This window comes from Oncorhynchus nerka, linkage group LG23, assembly GCF_034236695.1.
Source record: "Oncorhynchus nerka isolate Pitt River linkage group LG23, Oner_Uvic_2.0, whole genome shotgun sequence".
Classification (NCBI taxonomy): domain Eukaryota; kingdom Metazoa; phylum Chordata; class Actinopteri; order Salmoniformes; family Salmonidae; genus Oncorhynchus; species Oncorhynchus nerka.
Window position 1 is genome coordinate 12902456 of NC_088418.1, and position 17584 is coordinate 12920039.

The window sequence follows — 17584 nt, forward strand, 5'->3', positions numbered from 1 at the left end:
TAGTACTTTCCATTAGACCAGTACTGATTAGTACTCTCTATTAGACCAGATATGTTTAGTACTTTCCATTAGACCAGTACTGTTTAGTACTTTCCATTAGACCAGTACTGGTTAGTACTTTCCATTAGACCAGTACTGTTTAGTACTCTCCATTAGACCAGTACTGTTTAGTACTCTCCATTAGACCAGTACTGTTTGGTACTTTCCATTAGACCAGTAATGTTTAGTACTCTATATTAGACCAGTACTGTTTAGTACTTACCATTAGACCAGTACTGTTTAGTACTCTCCATTAGACCAGTAGTGTTTAGTACTTTCCATTAGACCAGTACTGTTTAGTACTCTCCATTAGACCAGTGGTGTATAGTACTCTCCATTAGACCAGTACTGTTTAGTACTTTCCATTAGACCAGTACTGTTTAGTACTTGCCATTAGACCAGGACTGTTTGGTACTTTCCATTAGACCAGTACTGTTTAGTACTTTCCATTAGACCAGTACTGTTTGGTACTCTACATTAGACCAGTACTGTTTAGTACTTTCCATTAGACCAGTACTGTTTGGTACTTTGCATTAGACCAGTACTGTTTGGTACTTTCCATTAGACCAGTACTGTTTAGTACTTTCTATTAGACCAGTACTGTTTAGTACTTTCCATTAGACCAGTACTGTTTAGTACTTTCCATTAGACCAGTACTGTTTAGTACTTGCTCTACCCCAATCATCATCATTCTCTCCCTCCTCTCCACCTCTCCTCCTCCTTCTCTCCCTCCTCTCCCTCCTCTCCTCATCCTTCTCTCCCTCCTCTCCTCCTCCTTCTCTCCCTCCTCTCCTCATCCTTCTCTCCCTCCTCTCCTCCTCCTTCTCTCCCTCCTCTCCTCCTCCTTCTCTCCCTCCTCTAATCATCCTTATCTCCATCCTCTCCTCATCCTTCTCTCCCTCCTCTCCTCATCCTTCTCACCCTCCTCTCCTCCTCCTTCTCTCCCTCCTCTTCCTCCTCTCCTCATCCTTCTCTCCCTCCTCTCCTCATCCTTCTCTCCCTCCTCTCCTCATCCTTCTCTCCCTCCTCTCCTCCTCATCCTTCTCTCCCTCCTCTCCTCATCCTTATCTCCCTCCTCTCCTCCTCCTTCTCTCCCTCCTCTCCTCATCATCCTTCTCTCCCTCCTCTCCTCATCATCCTTCTCTCCCTCCTCTCCTCCTCATCCTTCTCTCCCTCCCCTCCTCCTCATCCTTCTCTCCCTCCTCTCCTCCTCTCCTCATCCTTCTCTCCCTCCTCTCCCCCTCATTCTCTCCCTCATCCTTCTCTCCCTCCTCTCCTCATCCTTCTCTCCCTCCTCTCCCCCTCCTTCTCTCCCTCATCCTTCTCTCCCTCCTCTCCTCATCATTCTCTCCCTCCTCTCCTCATCCTTATCTCCCTCCTCTCCTCCTCTCCTCCTCCTTCTCTCCCTCCTCTCCTCCTCCTTCTCTCCCTCCTCTCCTCCTCCTTCTCTCCCTCATCCTTATCTCCCTCCTCTCCTCCTCTCCTCCTCCTTCTCTCCCTCCTCTCCTCCTCCTTCTCTCCCTCCTCTCCTCCTCCTTCTCTCCCTCCTCTCCTCCTCCTTCTCTCCCTCATCCTTCTCTCCCTCCTCTCCTCCTCCTTCTCTCCCTCATCCTTCTCTCCCTCTCCTCCTCCTCCTCCTTCTCTCCCTCCTCTCCCTCCTCTCCTCCTCCTTCTCTCCCTCCTCTCCTCCTCCTTCTCTCCCTTCTCTCCTCCTCCTTCTCTCCCTTCTCTCCTCCTCCTTCTCTCCCTCCTCTCCTCCTCCTTCTCTCCCTCATCCTTCTCTCCCTCCTCTCCTCATCATTATCTCCCTCCTCTCCTCATCCTTATCTCCCTCCTCTCCTCATCCTTCACTCCCTCCTCTCCCTCCTCCTTCTCTCCCTCATCCTTATCTCCCTCCTCTCCTCATCCTTATCTCCCTCCTCTCCTCATCCTTCTCTCCCTCCTCTCCTCATCCTTATCTCCCTCCTCTCCTCATCCTTCTCTTCCTTCTCTCCTCCTCCTTCTCTCCCTCATCCTTCTCTCCCTCCTCTCCTCATCATTCTCTCCCTCCTCTCCTCCTCATCCTTCTCTCCCTCCTCTCCTCCTCTCCTCCTCATCCTTCTCTCCCTCCTCTCCTCATCATTCTCTCCCTCCTCTCCTCCTCTCCTCATCCTTCTCTCCCTCCTCTCCTCATCCTTCTCTCCCTCCTCTCCTCATCCTTATCTCCCTCCTCTCCTCCTCAAATCCTCATCCTTATCTCCTCCTCTCCTCCTCTCCTCCTCCTTCTCTCCCTCCTCTCCTCCTCATCCTTCTCTCCCTCCTCTCCTCCTCTCCTCATCCTTATCTCCCTCCTCTCCTCCTCTCCTCCTCATCCTTATCTCCCTCCTCTCCTCCTCATCCTTCTCTCCCTCCTCTCCTCCTCTCCTCCTCATCCTTCTCTCCCTCCTCTCCTCATCATTCTCTCCCTCCTCTCCTCCTCTCCTCCTCATCCTTCTCTCCCTCCTCTCCTCCTCTCCTCATCCTGATCTCCCTCCTCTCCTCATCCTTATCTCCCTCCTCTCCTCATCCTTATCTCCCTCCTCTCCTCCTCATCCTTCTCTCCCTCCTCTCCTCATCATTCTCTCTCTCCTCTCATCCTCTCCTCCTCATCCTTCTCTCCCTCCTCTCCTCATCATTCTCTCCCTCCTCTCCTCCTCTCCTCCTCATCCTTCTCTCCCTCCTCTCCTCCTCTCCTCCTCATCCTTATCTCCCTCCTGTCCTCATCCTTATCTCCCTCCTCATCCTTATCTCCCTCCTCATCTCCCTCCTCTCCTCATCCTTATCTCCCTCCTCTCCTCCTCATCCTTATCTCCCTCCTCTCCTCATCCTTCTCTCCCTCCTCTCCTCATCATTCTCTCCCTCCTCTCCTCCTCTCCTCCTCATCCTTCTCTCCATCCTCTCCTCCTCTCCTCCTCATCCTTATCTCCCTCCTCTCCTCATCCTTATCTCCCTCCTCTCCTCATCCTTCTCTCCCTCCTCATCATTCTCTCCCTCCTCTCCTCCTCTCCTCCTCATCCTTATCTCCCTCCTCTCCTCTCCTCATCCTTATCGCCCTCCTCTCCTCATCATTCTCTCCCTCCTCTCCTCCTCATCCTTCTCTCCCTCCTCTCCTCCTCTCCTCCTCATCCTTCTCTCCCTCCTCTCCTGCTCTCCTCGTCATCCTTCTCTCCCTCCTCTCCTCATCATTCTCTCCCTCCTCTCCTCCTCTCCTCCTCATCCTTCTCTCCCTCCTCTCCTCCTCTCCTCCTCATCCTTATCTCCCTCCTCTCCTCATCCTTATCTCCCTCCTCTCCTCATCCTTATCTCCCTCCTCTCCTCATCCTTATCTCCCTCCTCTCCTTATCTCCCTCCTCTCCTTATCTCCCTCCTCTCCTCATCCTTATCTCCCTCCTCTCCTCATCCTTATCTCCCTCCTCTCCTGCTCCTTCTCTCCCTCCTCTCCCCATCCTTCTCTCCCTCCCCTCCTCCTCCTTTAACTCCTCTCCTCGTTCTTTCCATCCTAACTTGAAGACAAGGATGATAAAGGCTACCACCCTTATTTCTATACAAATGTGTTTCAGCTTGTATCCAAATCCCTTTTAATTCCATGTTTGTGCAGGCCCATAGCTACCTGAAGATGAAGATGAAGAGCATGAGTAGCATACAGAAGGTGGCCACGTTGTCCATGGTCTTCATCAGCACCACCAGCTGCCTCTGCAGAGCAGGCATGAAGCGCACCAGCTTCAACACGCGCATCAGTCTGAAGGTACGCAACACAGACAGACCACCGCCCTGCTGGCCCACGATCTCCCATACACTGGGGAGAGAGACAGGATGCACATTCACTGTCAGCTACAGGATCAACCATTCATTGGAAGGAGATAAAGTAACACAAGCCCGGGTCCAGAGTGCTGACCTAAGATCAGTTTCACCTTTTAGATCATAATGAATACTAGGTGGGGGCCTGATCCTAGATTAGCTCTCCTACTCTGAGATGCTTTGTGGATACGGGCCCTGATATGAAGAGTGAGGGCCTATAGATTTTACACAGAACAAAATGGCAGTGTGTCATCATTTAAAAATGAATTTGTCAATTTGCCTTGCTTACCTGATGACCACTATGACTCCGTCGAAGATGTTGTAAGGGTTTTTGATGTAACCAAACGGGCCATACACCAGCACCTTGAGTAACATCTCCAAGGCAAATAGACTGGTGAACACTATGTTACTGATCTCCAAAGCATTGGTCAGCTCATCAGGCTTGAGAGAGAGGGAGAGAGAGAGAGCGAGAGACAGAGACAGAGAGAGAGGGAAAGTAATGAGGAGGGAGGGAGGGAGGGGAGGGAGGGAGGGAGAGAGAGAGATGGAGGGAAAGTGATGAGAAGACAGGAAGAGAGAGGATATAATGAGAGATAGTTATTTTCAAAACACACAAACACATCCACTGATAAGACCATCAGAGAAGTTTTCTGTCTCTCCCACAGCTAGATCAAACTCATGCTGTATCATATGGAGTGTGTGTGTGTGTATCTGTGTGTGCCTGTGTTTGTGTGTGTCGTGTGTGTTGTGGGCTGTGTGTGCCTGTGTTTGTGTGTGTCGTGTGTGTTGTGGGCTGTGTGTATGAGAAACATGAAAGGCATTTTATATCTGTGCATATGACACATTAATAATATTCCCAGTGTGTGTGTTTGTGTGTGCTCGTGTGTGTGTGTTTATGTGCGTGTGTGTGTGTGCGTGTGTTTGTGTGCATGGGCCATAGAATAGAGTACAGTGTATCTGGACATGTTGTGTTCTGCTGTTGGTTTGTGTGACATTACAAGACAGAATCACATGGTGAATACATTGCAATATGTGTGTGTGTGTGTGTGTGTGTGTGTGTGTGTGTGTGTGTGTGTGTGTAGCTTCCCAGCAAGTACAGGTAAGTCACTCTAACACGGCACGCATTGCCAGTAACCATCAGTGTAGATGGCAGTCCCGCTATCTGACCTAAGACAATGGAGGTGTGTCTCTCCCTCCCTCCCCAATGCTGTCCCAGGGTGAAAGTGATCCTAAACTCCAGGTCCTCTTCTGTTTCTTCACTAATAAAACCACCGAATCATTCACGACCAACTAGCTCTCACAGAGGAATAAGACGTTCAACCATGTTTATCAAACCACACATTTTAAAGTATTTAAGGTTAAGGTTAGGCATTGACTCTGAATGGTTAAGGTTAGGCATTGACTCTGTATAGTTAAGGTTAGGCATTGACTCTGAATGGTTAAGGTTAGGCATTGACTCTGAATGGTTAAGGTTAGGCATTGACTATGAATGATTAAGGCTAGGCATTGACTCTGAATGATTAAGGTTAGGCATTGACTCTGAATGGTTAAGGTTGGGTATTGACTCTGAATGGTTAAGGTTAAGTATTGACTATGAATGGTTAAGGTTAGGTATTGACTATGAATGGTTAAGGTTAGGTGTTGACTCTGAATGGTTAAGGTTAGGTATTGACCCTGAATGGTTATGGTTAGGTATTGACTATGAATGGTTAAGGTAAGGTATTGACTATGAATGGTTAAGGTTAGGTATTGACTCTGAATGGTTAAGGTTAGGTATTGACTCTGAATGGTTAAGGTTAGGTATTGACTATGAATGGTTAAGGTTAGGTATTGACTCTGAATGGTTAAGGTTAGGTATTGACTCTGAATGGTTAAGGTTAGGTATTGACTATGAATGGTTAAGGTTAGGTATTGACTCTGAATGGTTAAGGTTAGGTATTGACTATGAATGGTTAAGGTTAGGTATTGACTCTGAATGGTTAAGGTAAGGGTTAAGGTTTGGGATAAGATTAAAACAAAAATCTCAAAAACAACTTTCTGTCGCTGGATTAGAATTTGCAAAGTTTGGAATCAGAGGCAGGTGCTTACACCCAGCCGCCACCCCCATCCACAATGCCCTAGCTAAACCCAAACCTACTTCAAGGTAACAGCGCTCACTGTTGCCCCCATGTGGCCGCTTTCCACGTCATCTTCCGACGTCCTCAGACAGAGGTGGACGTCGAATACTGACTTGTATTACCTGAGTCCTGGCTACACACACTATATCAATCACAATCCTGCTTAGTTCAAGTTAAGATTCAGAGCTCACACACACACACACACACACACGCACACACACACACACACACATACACCACACACACACACACACACACACACACACAGTCGTAAAAGATGTGTTTGATAAACCAATACATGGACACAGATCTTTACGAGGTGAGAGGGGATCGGTTGAGAGACATCTGGGATAGGTAATATACGGAGCAGGGGACTATTTGTGTGTGTGTGTGTGTGTGTGCGTGCGTGTGCATGCGTGTTTGTCTGTGTGTGTGTCCTCATTGGTTCTTTCTTCTCTTGTTACAGACCATATATTAAAAGTTGTTTTTTGGGGGTATTCGTATGTTACTTTAGTGTGTATATTTGTGAAAACTTTTCCTTCACTCCTAAAGAAGATTATATATTTTTTAGGCAATACATTTTCCCAGACACCCAAAAGTACTTGTTCCATTTTAAAGCAGGACAGGAAAATGGTCCAATTTACAGCATCAAGAGAACATTGCTTGTCATCTGATCTGGTGGACTCACTAACCACAAATGCTTTGTTTGTAAAGTATGACTGAGTGTTGGATTGTGAATAAAACAACAGAAAAGTGTGTCACCTGGTTTGCTTAATATAAGGATTTATAAATGATGAATACTTTTACATTTCCAGTTGAAGTCAGAAGTTTACATACAGTTAGTTTGGAGTCATTATATCTCTCGTTTTTTAACCACTCCAAGCATTTCTTCTTTTAACAAACTATACTGTTGGCAAGTCGGTTAGGACATCTACTTTGTGCATGACACAAGTAATTTTTCCAACAATTGTTTACAGACAGATTATTTGTTTTAATTCATTGTATCACAATTCCAGTGGGTCAGAAGTTTACATACACTAGGCTGACTGTGCCTTTAAACAGCTTGGAAAATTCCATAAAATGATGTCATGGCTTTAGAATCTTCTGATAGGCTAACTGATATAATTTGAGTCAATTGGAGGTGTACCTGTGGATGTATTTCAAGGCCTACCTTCAAACACAGTGCCTCTTTGCTTGACATCATGGAAAAACCAAAATAAAACCGCGAAGACCTCAGAAAAAAAATTGTAGGCTTCCACAGGTCTGGTTCATCCTTGGGAGCAATTCCAAACGCCTGAAGGTCACGTTAATAATAACAAGCCTGAAGGTACCACGTTCATCTGTTCAAACAATAGTACGCAAGTATAAACACCATGGGACCACGCAGCCATCATTCCGCTCAGGAAGGAGATGCGTTCTGTCTCCTAGAAATTAATGGACTTTGGTGCAAAAAGTACAAATAAATCCCGGAACAACAGCAAAGGACCTTGTGAAGATGCTGGAGGAAACAAAGGGGTCTATATCCACAGTAAAAACGTGTCCTATATCGACATAACCTTTTTGGAGAAATCTCCTCTGGTCTGATGAAACAAAAATAGAACTGTTTGGCCATAATGACCATAGTTAAGGGGGAGGCTTGCAAGCTGAAGAACACCAGCCCAACAGTGAAGTACGTGGGTGGCAGCATCATGTTTTGGGGGTGCATTGCTGCAGGAGGGACTGGTGCACTTCACAAAAAAGATGGCATCATGAGGAAGGAGAATTGTGGATATATTGAAGCAATATCTCAAGACATCAGTCAGGAAGTTAAAGCTTGTTCGCAAATGGGTCTTCCAATTGGACAATGACCCCAAGCATACTTCCAAAGTTGTGGAAAAAATGGCTTGAGGAACACAGAGTCAAGGTATTGGAGTGACTATCACAAAGCCCTGACCTCAATCCTATAGAACATTTGTGGGCAGAACTGAAAAAGTGTGAGCAAGGAGGCCTACAAACCTGACTCAGTTACACGTGCTCTGTCAGGAAGAATGGGCCAAAATTCACCCAACTTATTGTGGGAAGCTTTTGGAAGGCTACACGAAATGTTTGACCCAAGTTAACCTTTTGTAACTAGGGGAAGTATTTTCATTTTTGGATAAAAAACGTTCCCGTTTTAAAAGAGATATTTTGTCACGACAAGATGCTTGACTATGCATATAATTGACAGCTTTGGATAGAGAACACTCTGACGTTCCCAAAACTGCAAAGATATTGTCTGTGAGTGCAACAGAACTGATGTTACAGGCGAAACCCAGATAAACATCCAACCAGGAAGTGCCCCATATTTTGAAAGCCCTGCATGCCAATGACTCCTTATATGGTTGTGAATGCGTTATGAATGAGCTTACGCTTTCTACGTATTCCCCAAGGTGTCTACAGCATGTGACGTCTTTTTACGCATTTATGTTGAAGAATAGCTGTAAGGGACCACATTGAGCAAGTGGTCACGTGGTTCCCGCAGAAAATCTTGCATTTTTCCAATCGCTTCTTATGAGAAACCAATTGAGAAACCAATATTTTATCGAATAGAAATGTGAAAAACACCTTGAGGATTGATTCTAAACAACGTTTGCCATGTTTCTGTCGATATTATGGAGCTAATTTGGAAAAAAGTTTGGCGTTGTAGTGACTGCATTTTCCGGTCGATTTCTCAGCCAAACGTGAAGAACAAACGGAGATATTTCGTCTACAAAAATTATTTTTGGGGAAAAAAGGAACATTTGCTATCTAACTGGGAGTCTCCTGAGTGAAAACATCCGAAGTTCTTCAAAAGGTAAATTATTTAATTTGATTGCCTTCCTTATTTTCGTGAAAATGTTGCCTGCTGGTAGCAGAGCCTAGCATAGCATTATGCCATGATAAACTTACACAAATACTTGTCTAGCGTTGGCTGTAAAGCATATTTTGAAAATCTGAGATAACAGTGTGATTAACAAAAGGCTAAGCTGTGTCTCAATATATTTCATTTGTGATTTTCATGAATAGGAACATTTTCTAGGGATATTTATGGCCGCTGCGATATGCTAATTAGTTTGAGGTTATAATTACGCTCCCGCATGCGGGGTGGGTAGTATCAAGAAGTTAAACAATTTCAAGGCAATGCTACCAAATGCTAATTGAGTGTATGTAAACTTCTGACCCACTGAGAATGTGATGAAAGAAAAAGAACCTGAAATAAATCAACATGCGATAATGTGACTAGAAAATGTTGTATACAACAGCCAACTTTCCGGGACATAGACATGTCTAATATGGGCAGAAAGCTTAAATTATTAGTAACATAACTGCAGTATCAAATTTACAGTGACTATTACAGAAAACAAATACCATGCTATTGTTTTAGGATAGTGCACAATAACAAAACACTTTTAGCACGGCAACTGGTTTGATACATTCACCTCTGAAGGTACATCATGTACTTACATTCAGTAATCTTTCTCTTGATTTGTCATCCTGAGCGTCCCAGAGATACAATGTAGTGAAGTTTTGTTTGAAAAATAAATATATGTTAAAATGTAGGAACTGGGTTCTACAGTTTGACCCCACTGCTGTCCCTGGCTCCACACCCACCCCGCTCAGCCATCTAGATGTGTGAAAGTTAGTGTATAAGCTAACGATCCATCATGTATGACATTTCCTGGTAGTGTGTAAACTTAAATGTTGTATTACCATATCATTGCTGTACGTTCTCTATAGTTATGTAACTTGAAAATGTACAAATTGACCAATTCGGCACATTTTGGAAAATTCTTCACTGGATCAGTCTGAAACTTTGCACACAAACACTGCTGTCATCTTGGGGACAACATCTAAATTCCTATCTGAATGTATGGCCTTTCTCTTGCATTTCAAAGAGAATGAAAAAATAAAATATGAAAACACGTGTTTTTTTGTTTGTATTATCTTTTACCAGATCTAATGTGTTATATATATCTACATTAATCACATTTCAACAAAGTGTTTCCTTTCAAACGGTATGAAGAAAATGCATATCCTTGCCTCAGGTATAGTCTATAGAGGTATAGGCAGTTAGAGTTGGGTATATCATTTTAGGCCAAATTTGAAAAATAGGGTCATTAACAAGTTGAATCAGGTGTGCTAGGTCTGGAATGGCTGGGGGTCCCTGAGGAGAGAACTGACAACTATTGACTTAGTTAACAGTTCTCAATTGACTCAAGGCCACACATGAGTCTTTCACAAAACACCATCACTGGCTATGGTCATATAAAACATGTTTTAGCATGACACAACATATTAAATAAACTGGAATGACACTCTCACTCACGGCTGCACAAAAAGAGCTGTAAACAAACCCCTCCCCAAAATATTGGAATGACCTGCCGCCCCTACATTTTACCTATCACTAAAAGAGCAAAGATCGATTGACTCTCGACTGGTGTTACTGTGAGCTGAGATAATATTTATCCTACTTGACTAGAGGAATGTAGACCAGGAAGACAAGATGTCAGCCACACCACCACCCTCCCGCCCCAGAGCCAGAAACCTCAGTTTCCTTATTAACAATGGAGAGATAAAAACTGTAAAATAACAGGGTGAGAGAAAGAAAGATGGAGAGCGAGAGAGAGTGAAATGGTGGGGAAAAAATCCCACCATAAGCAAACCGCTGCTGAAAGGAAAGAGGGGACAGGGTGGAGAGAAGAATGACAGTAGAGAAGAGTCAAATAGAGGAAGGAAGAGAGATGGGTGGATGCCAAGGGACAGGTGGGAGCGGTTGAAGGCTAATCCCTTCATTCACTGGTTTCCTTTATAGAACGAGGGAGCGACTCCCTCATGTAAAGAAGAAAACTGCCCTTTGATTAAATAGATCAGCCTGTGTCATATAGTTGGCAGCAGGACAAGTATTCACACACACACACACACACACACACACACACACACACACACACACACACACACACACACACACACACACACACACACACATACACACCATAAAAGGCAATGTTCTCACAGTAACTGCGGAGAGAGAGCAGATACATGTCCCATCCATTCAATCCCTCCTTCCCTCTGCCCCTCCTCCCCTCTCATCCTTCCTCCTGTCCTAACCGGAGGAGTTTCAGGAACGTCAAGCTGGGTGTTTCAGCTGGCGTAAGGCAACAGGCGTACATGCAAACCACATGTGTGTGCCTGTGTGTGTGTGTCTTTTGTGTAACACATTGTCCAAGAGTGGATTCCATCACATTTTACCTGACCCATTTTTGTATGTTTGTTAGATACCACAGACCCAATGACTGATGGGCTGGCACGGTAATTCTATAATCATGCATCAGACGATTATGGATGATGAGCGTCACAACAGCTTTAATAAAATAATACAAATACAGTACCTTCAGGAAGTATTCACACCCTTGACTTTTTCCACACTTTTTTTTAGGTTTCAGATCCATTTAAAATGAAGTAAATTCAGATTTTGTGTCTGATCTACTCACAATACCCCATAATCTCAAAATGGAATTATGTTTTTATAAATGTTCAGAAATTAATAAAAAAAGAAACACTGAAATGTCTTGAGTCAAAAAGTCATCAAAGTTTTTTTTATGCCAAACATAAATAAGTTCAGGAAGAGAAATGGATTAACAAGTCACATAATACGTTGAATGGACTCACTCTGTGTGCAATAATAGTGTTTAACATGATTATTTTATGACTACAAAATCTCTGTACCAGACACATCTGTAAGGTCCCTCAGTTGAGGAGTGACTTTTAAAGCACAAACCTAAGGATGCTGAAGAAATGTGTCTTGGCACCTAAAACCCTCACAAACTTTTACAGATGAACAATTGAGAGTATCCTGTCGGGCTGTATCACCTCCTGGCACGGCAACTGCACCACCCACAACCGTAGGGCTCTCCAGAGGGTGGTGCGGTCTGCCCAATAATTGGAACACTAGTCACTTTAATACTAATGTTTACATATTTTGCATTACCCATCTCATATGTATATACTGTATTTATATATTCTTAATTCCATTCCTTTACTTTAGATTGTGTGTATTATTAGATATTACCTACATATATTGCTTATTATATATATTATATATTACTACACTGTTGGAGATAGAAACACAAGCATTTCGCTACAATAACATCTGCTAAACATGTGTATGTGACAAATAAATGTTGATTTGATTTGAAATTCACCTTTCAGAAAGACAATTAGCTAAAACATAAGGCCAAATATACACTGGAGTTGCTTACCAAGATGCCGTTGAATGTTCCGGAGTGGCCTAGTTACAGTTTGAGTTAAATCGGCTTGAAAATCTTTGGCAAAATCTGAAAATGTGTCACACCCTGATAGGTGTCACCTGTCCTTGTTATTGCGCCATGCCCTCCAGGTGTTGCTTGTTATCCCTGGTGTATATATCCCTGTGTTTCCTGTCTCTCTGTGCCAGTTCATCTGGTATGTTCCAAGTCAACCAGTGTTTTTCCCGTGCTCCTGACGTTTCCATTATTTCTTACTAGTCCTCCTGGTTTTGACCCTTGCTTGTTTTCTGGACTCTGTGCCTGTCTGCCTGACCATTCTGCCTGCCCTGACCTCGAACCTGCCTGCCACACTGTACCTCCTGGACTCTGAACTGGTTTTGACCTTTTGCATGTCCATGACCATTCTCTTGCCTACCCCTTTTGGATGTAATAAATATCAAAGACTCAAACCATCTGCCTCCCGTGTCTGCATCTGGGTCTCGCCTTGTGCACTTTTAAAATGTCTGTCTAGCATTTTGGGCAAAGAATAACTGGCAAATATTTTACAATCCATGTGTGCAAAGCCCTTACAGACTTACCCAGAAAGACTGCAAATGGTAATTCTAACATGCATTGACTCAGGGAGTTGACTACTTATCTAAACAACATATATTAGTGTTTAATTTTACATTAAAACATTCATTTACAGTAGTTTGTGTAGATCGTTGAAGAAACATGACAATTACATAAACTTTAATCCACTTTGCAACATAACAAAATGTGGAAAAAGACAAGGGGTGTGAATACTTCCTGAAGGCAATGTATATACCATATGCAGTGAGTGTACAAAACATTAAGAACACCTTCCTAATATTGAGTTGTACACCCCCTTTTGCCTTCAGAACAGACTCAATTCCTCAGGGCATAGACTTTACAAGGTATTTGGTATTTTATTAGGATCCCCATTAGCTGTTGCAAAAGCAGCAGCTACTCTTCCTGGGGTCCAACATGAAACATAATACAGAATGACATAATACAGAACATCAATAGAAAACAGCAGCTCAAGGACAGAACTACATACACATTTTTTAAAGGCACACGTAGCCTACATATCAATACATACACACAAACTATCTAGGTCAAATAGGGGAGAGAAGAAGTGCCATGAGGTGTCACTTTATCTGTTTTTAAACCAGGTTTGCTGTTTATTTGAGGAATATAAGATGGAAGGAAGTTCCATGCAATAAGGGCTCTATATAATATTGGATATTTTCTTGAATTTGTTCTGGATTTGGGGACTATGAAAAGACCCCTGGTGGGAGAAGTGTGTGTGGCAGAGCTGTGTGTAAGTTGACTGCAAAAAATTGGGGATTTCTTATAAAAAGAAGTGATGCAGTCAGTCTCTCCTCAACTCTTATCCAAGAGAGACTGGTATCCATAGAATTTTATATCAGCCCTCTGATTACAATTAAGAGCAAAACGTGCCGCTCTGTTCTGGGCCAGCTGCAGCTTAACTAGGTCTTTCCTTGCAGCACTGGGCCATGCGGCTGGACAATAATCAAGATTAGACAGAACTAGAGCCTGCAGAACTTGCTTTTTGTGTTGAAAGCATTCCACAGGGAGGCAACCCCTTGTTGACTCAAATGCTTCCCACAGTTGTGTCAAGTTGGCTGAATGTCTTTTGGACCATTCTTGACGCACACGGTAAACCGTTGAGGGTGAAAAACCTTGCAGCATTGCAGTTCTTGAAACAAAATGTTGCACCTGGCACCTACTACCAAACTCTGTTCAAAAACTTCAATATATTCACTTTCCCAATCACCCTGTGAATGATACATACACAATCCATGTCTCAAGGTATAAAAATCTGTCTTCCCCCCTTCATCTACATCTATATTCACTGATTGAAGTAGATTTAACAAGTGACATCAATAAGATGTCAGTGTACAAAACATATATATTTTTCAACCACTCCACAAATTTCTTGTTAACTTCTTTGGGACTGGGGGGCAGTATTGAGTATCTTGGATGAATAAGGTGCCCAGAGTAAACTGCCTGCTACTCAGGCCCAGTTGCATATGCATATTATTAGTGGATTTGGATAGAAAACACTCTGAAGTTTCTAAAACTGTTTGAATGATGTCTGTGAGTATAACATAACTCATATGGCAGGCAAAAAGAGAAGAAATCCAACAGGAAGTGGGAAATCTGAGGTTTGTAGTTTTTCAAGTCATTGCCTATCGAATATACCGTGGCTATGGGGTCATATTGCACTTCCTACGGCTTCATCTAGATGTCAACAGTCTTTAGAAACTTGTTTGATGCTTCTACTGTGAAGGAGGGGGAAATGGGAGCTGAATGAGTCAGAGGTCTGCCAGAGTGGCATGAGCTGATCACGCGAGCACACGTGAGAGTTAGCTTGCGTTCCATTGCAATTCTACAGACAAAGGAATTTTCCGGTTGGAACATTATTGAAGACTTATGATAAAAACATCCTAAACATTGATTCTATACTTTTTGACATGTTTCTAAGAATTGTAATATGACTTTTCTTCTAAGCTTTCGCCTGGACTTGCCCCCGCATCGTGAGTTTGGATTGTGTACTAAACGAGCTAACAAAATGAGGTATTTTGGACATAAATGATGGACTTCATCAAACAAATCAAACATTTATTGTGGAACTGGGATTCCTGGGAGTGCATTCTGATGAAGATCATCAAAGGTAAGTGAATATTTATAATGCTATTTCTGACTTTGTTGACTCCACAACATGGCGGAGATCTGTATGGCTTGTTTTGTTGTCTGAGCGCTGTAAAATTCCATGCACAACACTTATATCTTTTAGGAACGTTTATAATGAGTATTTCTGTAAATTTATGTGGCTCTCTGCAAAATGACTGGATGTTTTGGAACAACTGAGTGTAACGTGCCAATGTAAACTGAGATTTTTGGATATAAAAGTGAACTTTATCTAACAAAACATACATGTATGGTGTGACACGAAGTCTGATGAGTGTCATCTGATGAAGATCATCAAAGGTTAGTGATTCATTTTATCTCTATTTCTGCTTTTTGTGACTCCTCGCTTTGGCTGGAAAAATGGCAGTGTTTTTCTGTGACTAGGTAATGACCTAACATAATCGTTTGGTGTGCTTTCGTCGTAAAGCATTTTTGAAATTGGACACTGTGGCTGGATTTACAACAAGTGTATGTTTAAAATGGTTTGAAATACTTGTATGTTTGAGGAATTTTAATTATGGGATTTCTGTTGTTTTGAGTTTGGCGCCCTGCACTTTCACTGGCTGTTGTTGAGGTGGGATGCTACCGTCCCGAATATCCCAGAGAAGTTAACAAACTATAGTTTTGGCAAGTCGGTTAGGACATCTACTTTGTGCATGACACAAGTGATTTTTCCAACAATTGACAGACAGATTATTTCACTTATAATTCACTGTATCACAATTCCAGTGGGTCAGAAGTTTACATACACTAAGTTGACTGTGCCTTTAAACAGTTTGGAAAATTACAGAAAATGATGTCATGGTTTAGAAGCTTCTGATAGGCTAACTGACATAATTTGAGTCATTTGGAGGTGTATCTGTAGATGTATCTCAAGGCCTACCCTCAAACTCAGTGCCTCTTTGCTTGACATCATGGGACAATCAAAAGAAATCAGCCAAGACCTCCACGAGTCTGGTTCATCCTTGGGAGCAATTTCCAAACACCTGAAGGTACCACGTTCATCTGTACAAACAACAGTACGCAAGTATAAACATCATGGGACCATGCAGCCATCATACCGCTCAGGAAGGAGAAGCGTTCTGTCTGCTAAAGATGAATGTACTTTGGTGCGAAAAAACTATTGACGAGGCTAAAGTCCCGGTTGATATATTATCGATTATATATTGACAAAACAACCTGAGGATTGATTATAAAAAACGTTTGACATGTTTCTGTGAACATTACGGATACTATTTTCGTCTGCGAATTTTCGTCTTTGATGTCGTGACCGCTCGTGCCTGTGGATTTCTGAACATAACGCGCCAAACAAATGGAGGTATTTTGGATATAAAAATAATCTTTATGGAAAAAAAGGAACATGTATTGTGTAACTGGGAGTCTCGTGAGTGCAAACATCCGAAGATCAAAGATAAGCAATTTAATTTATTGCTTTTCTGACTTTCGTGACAAATCTACTTGGCGGCTAGCTGTTTATAATATTTTGTCTACTGAGAGAGATGTTCTTACATAAACGCTTGGCCAAAAAGCTTTATTGAAATCTGACACGCCAGGTGGATTCACAACAAGCTAAGCTGTGTCTGGGTTTTTGCTCTTTAGTCCAAAAGCAGAGGACTTCAATCCTTGTAAATTCCAACATGCAACTTTTTTTTCTTTGCCTTCAAAATGAGACAAACACTCACAATCCAACAAGAACTAGGAAATTGTCCCGGGTGATATATTATCGAATAGATATTTGAAAAACACCTTGAGGATTGATTATAAAAAACGTTTGCCATGTTTCTGTCGATATTATGGATCTAATTTGTAATTGTTTTGGCGTTGTCATGACCGCAATTTCCGGTGGATTTCTCATGAAAACGTGAACAACAAAAGGAGGTATTTCGACTATAAAAATAATCTTTATGGAACAAAATGAACATTCGCTGTCTAACTGGGAGTCTCGAAGGTCTTTTTTATAAACTAATAGAAGGTGTTATTGGAGGGAAAACATATGATTTTATTAAATCAATGTACACTAAAAACAAATGTGCGGTTAAAATTGGCAACAAGCAAACAGACTTCTTCTCTCAGGGACGGGGAGTGAAACAGGGCTGCCCAATAAGTCCAATACAATTTAAAATCTACATTAATGAATTGGCAAAAACATAGAAGAATCGGTACATAGAACATAGAAGAATCAGAAGCACCTGTTATCACCCTACACAACACTGAAATCAAGTGTCTGCTGTACGCAGATGACCTGGTGCTGCTGTCTCCCACTAAAGAGGGGTTACAGCAGCACCTAGATCGTCTTCACAGGTTCTGTTAGACCTGGGCTCTGACCGTTAACCTAAAAAAACAAATATAATGATATTCCAAAAAAGGTTTTGAAATAAGGATGACAAATATATATTCTATTTGGACACAGTTCTATTAGAACACACCAAAAACTACACATATGCAGGACTACATATCAGCAACACAGGTAGCTTTCACATGTTTGTGAATGAGCTGAGAGACAAAGCAAGAAGAGCATTCTATGCCATTAAAAGGAACATCAAGATCGAAATTCCATCTAGAATCTGACCCAAAAAAATTCTATCAGTTATAGAACCAATTGCTCTATATGGCAATGAAGTATGGGGTCCA

General features: G+C 42.5%; 1 pseudogene; it reads right to left on the reverse strand.

The window, feature by feature from the left end:
• LOC115107174 (voltage-dependent T-type calcium channel subunit alpha-1G-like) overlaps positions 1-17584 on the reverse strand; it is a 444217-nt pseudogene that overhangs the window by 157276 nt on the left and 269357 nt on the right.